We start from the raw sequence: 7,007 nt of genomic DNA, 5'->3' as shown, positions 1-7,007 counted from the left end.
GGATCACAAGGTCAGGAGTTTGAGACCAGCCTGGTCAATATGGTGAAGCCCCGTCTCTACAAAAATACAAAAATAAGCTGGGCACGGTGGCAGGTGCCTGTTATCCCAGCTACTGGAGAGGCTGAGGCAGGAGAATCACTTGAACTCGGGAGGTGCAGGTTGCAGTGAGCCAAGATCATGTGACTGCACCTCTAACTGGGTGACAGAGTGAGACACCATCTCAAAAAAAAAAAAGAAAAGAAAAAATAGAAAAGGAAAAGGGAAGTGGAGGGGGAGGAAGGGCAGAGGCAGAACTGTTCATTTCTGTGGTCAGGAAGGTTTTTGGATTGGAGACCTTCAGGCGTAAAGGAAGAAGTCCCCAAAGCCAACCTTGGCCTCTCCCTTACCCAGGGGTTCTCGATCTCTGCCCTAGTGATATTTTAGCTGGATAATTCTTGGTTGTGTGGGCCGTGCTATGCATCATAAGATGCTGAGCAGTATCTATGACGTCCAACCACTAAATGTCAGTAGCACCTCCCAGCTCTTGCTGTGACAACCAAAAATTCCACTGAGGTTGCCAAGTGTTCCCTGGGGGTCGAAATCACTCCTGATTGTAAATCACTGCCTTTCATCGATAGATAGATAGATAGATAGATAGATAGATAGATAGATAGATAGATAGTGGATTGATAGATAAATCGATAGATGATAGATAGATACATAGATAGATAATGGATTGATAGATGAATAGATAGATGATAGATAGATAGATGATAGATAGATAGATAGATAGATAGATAGATAGATAGATAGATAGAGCCGGGCGCGGTGGCTCATGCCTGTAATCCCAGCACTTTGGGAGGCCAAGGTTGGCGGATCACAAGGTCAAGACATCGAGACCATCCTGGCCAGCACGGTGAAACCCTGTCTCTACTAAAAGTACAAAAATTAGTTTAGCATTATGGTGTGCGCCTGTAATCCCAGCTATTTGGGAGGCTGAGGCAGGAGAATCGCTTGAACCCAGGAGGCGGAGGTTGCTGTGAGCTGAGATCATGCCACTGCACTCTAGCCTGAGTGACAGAGTGAAACTGCATCTGAAAAAATAGATAGATAGATAGATAGATAGATAGATAGATAGATAGATAGATAATACACATGATAGATAGACACATAGATAGATAGATAGATAGATAGATAGATAGATAGATAGATAGATAGATAGATAGCTGAACAGATGGATAAATTGTTACAGAGATGATAGATACATAGACAGATAGAAAGCTAGAAGAATAGATGAATAGAAAGATAAATGGATAGATAATAGATACATAGAAAGATAGAAGAATGGCGGGGTAGATAGATGAATGAATGGATAAATAGATGGATATGTATATGGATGCATGGATAGATAGATGAATGGTTAGATGATACATACTAGATAGATGATAGAATGGATCACTAGATAGTTGAATAGATGGGTAAATGATTAGATAGATGATAAATACATAGATAGATAAACAGATTAATGAAGGAGTAGATAGATGATAGATAGATTGATAGATAGATAGATAGATAGATAGATAGATAGATAGATAGATAGGATAGATCGATGAATAGATGGATAAATGGTTAGATAGATGATAGATACATAGAAAGGTAGAAGAATGGATGAATAGATAAATAGATAGATACTAATTGATATGTAGATCAAAAGACAGAAGTATGGATGAATAGATGAATGGGTAGATAGATGAATGATAGATAGAGAGAAAGAACACAAAATAAAGAGAATTTCTCACACTAAATGAGGGTTTCTCAACCTTGAAGCAATTTCCATTCAGGATATTTTCATCCGCATCGTTCTCTGCTGTGAGGCCGGTCCTGTGCACTGGGGGGATGTGGAGCAAATCTCTAGACTATATGCAGTAAATATCAGCAGTATCCCCCCACCAAGTCATGACAAGCAAAAAAACGTCTCCATCCTTTTCCAAATGTCCACTGAAAGTTGAGAGACCTCCCTTCCTCTCCCTTCCCAACCCTCCATTGTCCCCCAACGCCCCAGGGTCACTGGAGCTCCCAGCTCTTCTCCACTTGCCTTCTGGGTGCTGTGATTTCAGGAATTTTACATATGAAGAGAAGAGAATTGTAGGCTGATAACAAGGGGAGATGTGGAGGGCCACAGAGGCCAATCTGAAGTCGAAGAAGACAACCAGGGTTCACCTTGGCTCTTCTGAGACTCAGGAATTGTCACCCGGAGACATAGGTCTTTGACGGACACAGAAACATGCGGTTTCTGAAAATGGATTATTACAGCTACTCAACTCAATTAAATTAATAAAAGGAATATTTGCTCTTCAGGGTAACCCATGATGCATGAGGAGAACTTGGAACATGAGGAGAACTTGGAACACACCCAGTTCTCTTGCACCTCCTTGTCAATTACTAAGCATGTTTCCCCCAGGCTTCATAGGTCCTTCCTCTGAAACGCAGAAACGCAGAATGGATCCAGAACATTCTAGAGGGCTCTGGGAAAACCATGACTCTGGGAAGGATGATACCACGGGAAAAACACGTTTGCTGGAGTTAGGAGAGCGAGATGAACTGCCAGGTGTTTGTTTGTTTGTTTGTTTGTTTGTTTGTTTTTGAGATGGAGTCTCGCTCTGTCACCCAAGCTGGAGTGCAGTGGCTCAATGTTGGCTCACTGCAACGTCCACCTCCTGGGTTCAAGCAATTCTCCTGCCTCAGCCTCCCAAGTAGCAGGGATGACAGGCACCCACCACCACGCCCAGCTAATTTTTGTATTTTTAGTAGAGACGGGGTTTCACTATGTTGGCCAGGCTGGTCTCAAACTCCCGACCTCAGGTGACTCCACCCACCTCAGCCTCCTAAAGGGCTGGGATGACAGGCATGAGCCATCATGCCCGGCGGCCAGGTGTTATATATAAAGTTTCGGTGCCACAAAAGGAATAACACTCAAATATAAAATTTTCTTTTTAATTTTCAGCAAGGCAAGGTACTTCTATAAAAGGCTGCGCCCTTACAGATGGAAAAATGGCCAGTGCACACTCGAACAAAGGAGGGGAAGGGGTTCTTATCCCTGACGCATGTGGTCCCTGTTGCTGTGTCCTTCCCCTATTGGCTAGGGTTAGACCGCAGAGGCTAAACTAATTCCAATTGGCTAATTTAAAGAGTGACGGGGTCAGTGCTTTGGTGGGAGTCAGGGCAGAGCAGGTAGCAGGTAATTGGGATGAGTCAGGGTGGAGCAGGTGGTGGAAAAAGGTTGCTTTACAAGGAAGTTAAGTTTCAAAGTAGAAGGCAAAGAATTGAACATACTGACATATTAACTCTTTGAAAGGAAACTTAGAACTCCTATCGAACACAGGGAAATTCTTCAGCCACTTCAGTGCTCTGGCTCTTCCCTTTACAAGGAGATACGTTTGGGAGTGTTAAGGTCTGAAGGGCAGGCAAAGCACGTCCTTCCTTCTGGGCTCCAGAGTGGAAACTTATTCTATGTACGTTCTGAAGGTCATCCTTGTCTGTCATGCAGATGACACACACCCACCTGCCCTGCTTCCTGTTTCTTCATCATCTCGATCCCAAACCACAAACCAATATTGTGTTGTTTGTGTTTCACAATAGCAGGCATGGACCATGAATCAGCTGGGAGGAAAACGGGAGGATGGCAGCCATCAAACATCTCTTCGGATGCAGCTCAACATGGAACCGCTACTCTAAGAAGGCCTTTGTAATTTCTTCCATAGATTGCTTTTTACTTATCCTGAGGGACGAGATTGTTTTGGTTATCAACTGACGTGTGACACATTAACCTGGAAATGTAGAGGCATCAAGGAACTCCAACTTGTTGTTATGTGGTGTGATTCTGAGGGCTGGCAGGGCTCAGCTGGGAGGTTCTTCTGCTCTACATGGTGTTGACCGGGGCTGGAGGGAACTTGTGGATTGACTGGGCAGGTGTATTCTAGTTGGTTCAATCACGTGTCTTGTAGCTGTGCTGAAGTTCAACTGAGGGCTTGACTTGGGCTGTCCCTATCTGCTGGCTTAGTGGATCCAGAACATGCTAGATGATTCCTTCTAGAACATTCTAGATGATTCCTTCACATACCTGGAAGCTGGGCTGCATGTCAGCTGACTTGGACTGTCCCTATCTGCTGGATTAATAAATCTAGAAAATTCTAGATGGTTCCTTCTAGAACATTCTAGATGATTCCTTCACATACCTGGAAGTTGGGCTGCATGTCAGCTGACTTGGGCTGTCCCTATCTGCTGGCTTAATGGATCCAGAACATTCTAGATGGCTCACTCATATACCTGGAAGCTGGGCTGCATGTCAGCTGACTTGGGCTGTCCCTATCTGCTGGCTTAATGGATCCAGAACATTCTAGATGGCTCACTCACATACCTGGAAGCTGGGCTGCATGTCAGCTGACTTGGGCTGTCCTTATCTGCTGGCTTAATAGATCCAGAACATTCTAGATGGTTCCTTCACATACCTGGACTGCATGTCAGCTGATTTGGGCTGTGCCTATCTGCTGGCTGAATAGATCTAGAACATTCTAGATGGCTCCTTCACATACCTGGAAGCTGGGTTGAATGTCACCTGATAGTGCTTGACTTAGGCCATGTCTATCTACAAACTTAATAGGTCCAGAACATTCTCAAGGGCCCATTCATTTGGAAGCTCACCTGGAGGCTGAGTGAAAAGTCAGCTGAGAACTTGACTTGGGCCCTATCTATCTGCAAACTTAATAGATTCAGAACATTCTCAGTGGCCCATTGATTTGGAAGCTCACCTGGAAGCTGGGCAGAAGGTCAGCTGAGAGCTAGACTAAGGCTCTATCCATCTATGTGCAGACTTACTTGGTGTGGAACCTTCTAGATGGTTGACTTACGTTATGTGGAAGCTGGGCTGACAGTCTGCCCATTTGTGCTGGAAGGCTGATAGAACCAGAACATTCTAGATTTCCACCACATTGTGTTGGCCAAAGCAAACCATGGGTTAGCCCAGATTCAATGGGAGGCAAAGTGTACTCCAGCTCTCCTGGGGGTTGGGGAAAAGGCTCTGTGAAGCATTTACACCCACCTTGCTTTCTCCACAATAGGCATCTCCTTTTATTAAAGTCTACTGGCCTGGTGCGGTGGCTCATGCCTGTCATCCCAGCACTTTGGGAGGCCGAGGCAGGCGGATCACAAGGTCAGCAGTTCGACACCAACCTGGCCAACATGGTGAAACCCCATCTCTACTAAAAATACAAAAATTAGCCTGATATGGTGGGGGGGGGGGCGCCTGTAGTCCCAGCTACTCGGGAGGCTGAGACAGGAGAATCACTTGAACCCAGGAGACGGAGGTTGCAGTGAGCCGAGATCGCACCACTGCACGCTAGGCTGGGCAACACAGCAAGACTCTGTCTCAAAAAAATTAATTAATAAACATTTTTTAAAAATAAAATACAGGCTAGTGTTACTTCAAAAAGGAAAAAAAAAAAAAAACTTGGCTCTTAGCATTAACTCAAGATTCGGTCTGCTCATCCTAAGGGCAATGCGTTAACCGTAAATGTTACACACTTTCTGTACTGAATTGAGTCAACATGTATATTGTGAGGTGATCTCTGATCTCTAGTCTAGCTGTTTTCTATAATCGTGAAAAGAAAGAGGGGCTCACTGCCGGGAGCAGTGTGGTTTGCTATCAGATTAATTGCTGAGCCGAAGCCAGTGGCCTCCACCTTGCTGTGACGATTCCCCACCCCTCCCGACTGTCCGTTGTCCCCAACATCCCAGGGTCACTGGAGCCTCCAGCTCTTTCTTCTCCAGTTGCCTTCTGGGAGCTGTCATATCAGGACCTTTACACAGGAAGCGGAGACAATTGTAGGCTGATGATGAGGGGAGATGTGGCACGCCACGGAGGACAATCTGAAGTCGAAGAAGACAACCAGGGTTCACCTTGGCTCTTTTGAGACTCAGGAATTGCAGTCTGGAGACCTGGGTCTTTCCTGGATGCAGAAACATGTGGTTCCTGAAAACGGATTACTACAGCTACTCAGTTCAATTCAATGTAAAAAGGGAGTATTTGCTGTTAGAGGGAACCCTAACCAAAGTGTTTCGCCACTTCGGCACAGGGAATGGCTATGTGCATAGTACTGCAGTGTTTTTAAAATTTAATTTAATTTAATTTTGTTTTGTTTTGTTTTGTTTTATTTTATTTTATTTTATTTTATTTTATTTTATTTTATTTTTTGAGGCAGAGTCTCACTCTGTCACCCAGGCTAGAGTGCAAGGTGCGATCTCGGCTCACTGCAACCTCCACCTCCCGGATTCAAGCGATTCTCCTGCCTCAGCCTCCCGACTAGCTGGGAGTACAGGTGCCCGCCACCACCATGCCTGGCTAACTTCTGTATTTTTGGTAGAGACAGGGGTTTCACCATGATGGCCAGGCTTGTCTCGAACTCCCGACCCCGTGATCCACCCGCCTCGGACTCCCAAAGTGCTGGGATGACAGGCGTGAACCGCCGCGCCCGGCCCCAGCAGTGTTTTATAGCACAGAATAATGTGAGGAGTCCGTTGTGATTTCATTTGTTTGAGGCAAGGTTGGGTTCTGATCCAGAACCTTTTAGGCTGCAGAGAGAGCTGGCTTCAGACACTGCGTGAGTAGAACAGGGTGGGGGGTTGTACATGCCAGAGAGAAGGACACCTGTTACCCACCTTGTCCACGATGGTTTATGTTATGGCTATGCCTGTCCACCCTGCTCTCTGAGGACAGGTCAGTGGGGACCATGGTAATGGGGTGGCAACCTGTAGTCAATGCCGACATCACAAGCAACAGAGAACACGACTCCTGGGCCGGGCACGGTGGCTCACACCTGTCATCCCAGCACTTTGGGAGGCTGAGGCGTGTGGGTCACCTGAGGTCAGGGGTTTGAGACCGGCCTGGCCAACATGGTGAAACCCCGTCTTTACTAAAAATATAAAAAATTAGCTGGGTGTGGTGGCACACACCTGTAATCTCAGCTACTCGG

The sequence above is a fragment of the Mandrillus leucophaeus genome, unplaced genomic scaffold (genome assembly GCF_000951045.1).
Source record: "Mandrillus leucophaeus isolate KB7577 unplaced genomic scaffold, Mleu.le_1.0 Scaffold679, whole genome shotgun sequence".
Lineage (NCBI taxonomy): Eukaryota > Metazoa > Chordata > Mammalia > Primates > Cercopithecidae > Mandrillus > Mandrillus leucophaeus.
The sequence above is the reverse complement of the archived record's forward strand: the minus strand, read 5'-3'. Positions refer to the sequence as shown.